This window comes from Zea mays, chromosome 2 (genome assembly GCF_902167145.1).
Source record: "Zea mays cultivar B73 chromosome 2, Zm-B73-REFERENCE-NAM-5.0, whole genome shotgun sequence".
In the NCBI taxonomy this organism is placed as follows: domain Eukaryota; kingdom Viridiplantae; phylum Streptophyta; class Magnoliopsida; order Poales; family Poaceae; genus Zea; species Zea mays.
This window is the reverse complement of record NC_050097.1, coordinates 16,216,638-16,218,565: the sequence shown is the minus strand read 5'-3', so window position 1 is coordinate 16,218,565 and position 1,928 is coordinate 16,216,638. Positions and strand designations below refer to the sequence as shown.

Genomic DNA, 1,928 nt, shown 5'->3' with positions numbered 1-1,928 from the left:
TATAGTATTTTTTATTATTGGACATGAATACGATATACAGTTACACAAAACAGAATAAAACACTGAATCTTAAAAAACAAGTTATCTTCTTCTCACAACGCAGCAATAGAAATGGTCGCCGCAAGGGCCATCCCCACCACTGTCGGTACGGCGACCACCATCCCTACTGCAGCTGTCGGGCGTCGATGTACCTCCAATAATTCTTGGCGGCCATCACGTCTATTCCTGCCGTGGAGAGGCAGAATTTCACAAACCCCAGAGTCCAATGCTCACCTCACCGCAAAGTTCTTCAAAGAATTTATTGACATCTAACTGAGTAACCTACATGATGAAGAGGCAAATGAGATCACCAAAGCATCAAACTGATAGTGTCAGCTTCAGAAACATGTACCCAAGATCTAGGACCATAAAATACTAAGCATCAATGAAAAAAAAGCAATAAGTGAAAAGCAGTAAGCTTTATGGCATAGATAAGAGACAATACCATCTTATCTATGTTTGTACGATAGACAGTTCGCATGACCATTTCCTTCTCGTCATCCGTCTACGTGACAAACCCAACACCACCAGTATTAGCATATTGTGGAATAGTAGGATACTTAATGATATCATGGCATGAAACAAGTGAAATACTGCTCACCCTGGGAAGAAACTTTGGATTAACAGGTAACATAGCTGTCTTTGACGGCAAAACTCTAACAGGGTAGAAACCAAAAATTGTGCCTCCCAGGTTAAGCGCAGTTCTGGCGCCCTCTACAGAAAAAAACAGAACATAAAATTCATCAAAAGAAGATTTGATTACATAAAAAAGGAATCTGAGTAGTAGGTCAATATGTAATACCTTCATCAGAGAACTCAATAAATGCAAAACAGAACTGCAGGCGCTTGGCGGTGGAGCGGCAGAATAGGGTGCCCTGCACCGCGTGCAGCAGCTCCGGCGCAGGCGCTCAACGGTGGAGCGGCAGAACAGGGTGCCCTGCACCGCGTGCAGCAGCTCCCGCAGGGCCTCGCCGACCAGCTGGTCGAGCAGCATCCGATCCAATAATATCTGGTGGGCGCAGAGATTTCTAAAGGACGGCACTGGGCTTCCATGGAGAGCAGAACGCGGGGACGACCTTCCATGGAGAGCAGATCGGGCGTGGGGGAGTCGATCGCGCGGTTGTGCGGGTGGCCACGGAGATTTCGGATGGCGGCGCCGGCCTTCCATGGCGAGCAGAGGGGGGGAGTGGATCGCGATGACGCGCCATCGGGTGGCGGTCCCTTGCCACATGTGTACGGGCGAGGCTGGCACGGAGGGATTGGGGGACGGGGTGCGTGCACGGGGAAAGGGGTGGCGCGGGGGTGAGAATGACGGCGCAAAGGATGTCGGGGAGGATGGGGGCGCGAGCATCGCTGCCATCTCGGCGGAGATGACGGGAGCGGGGGCACGGTGGACGCCCTCCTTGACCCTTATAGGGTAGTAGAGATAAGTTATTTAAAACAATATACAATATCAACATATATACATCCAATCAGTTTGAACTTAGGGAATATTTGGGATGGCTCCAGGTTGTAGCTCCAGCGTGCAGCTGTAATTTATAATATCAGTTTAAATAGATTTAAAAATATTTTAAATCTAAATAATAAATAAAATAACTTATCTAAATTTCTTCTAAAGAATTATAACTCCAGCTCTACGATTTTCTGGAGCACCTAATGACCTACTGCACTAAATCCACCAATTTTTCTCGAGCTGGAGCTGTTCCAAATAGGGCCTTAGATTCATCAGGTTGTTAAAGTGTGTTTCGTTCAGCTTTTAACCAAATTCGCCGTTAAAAATCTAAAATATCAACCACGGTTACAACAACAGAATAGTTTTTTTTTTGAAAATCTACGTATTCTCCTAGTTCAATTCAGAATTGTCTCCTACCTAAAAATTTTCAGATTCA

The 1,928-nt window shown here is 46.1% G+C and overlaps 1 long non-coding RNA gene across 1 annotated transcript; it reads right to left on the bottom strand.

The window, feature by feature from the left end:
* Positions 1–482: 482 nt before the first annotated feature.
* LOC103646041 (uncharacterized) lies at positions 483–872 on the bottom strand. The gene is made up of 3 exons (XR_002267515.1): positions 842–872; positions 641–753; positions 483–544 (listed from the first exon to the last, which is right to left on the bottom strand). It is a non-coding gene; the product is annotated as an uncharacterized lncRNA (long non-coding RNA).
* Positions 873–1,928: the final 1,056 nt, after the last annotated feature.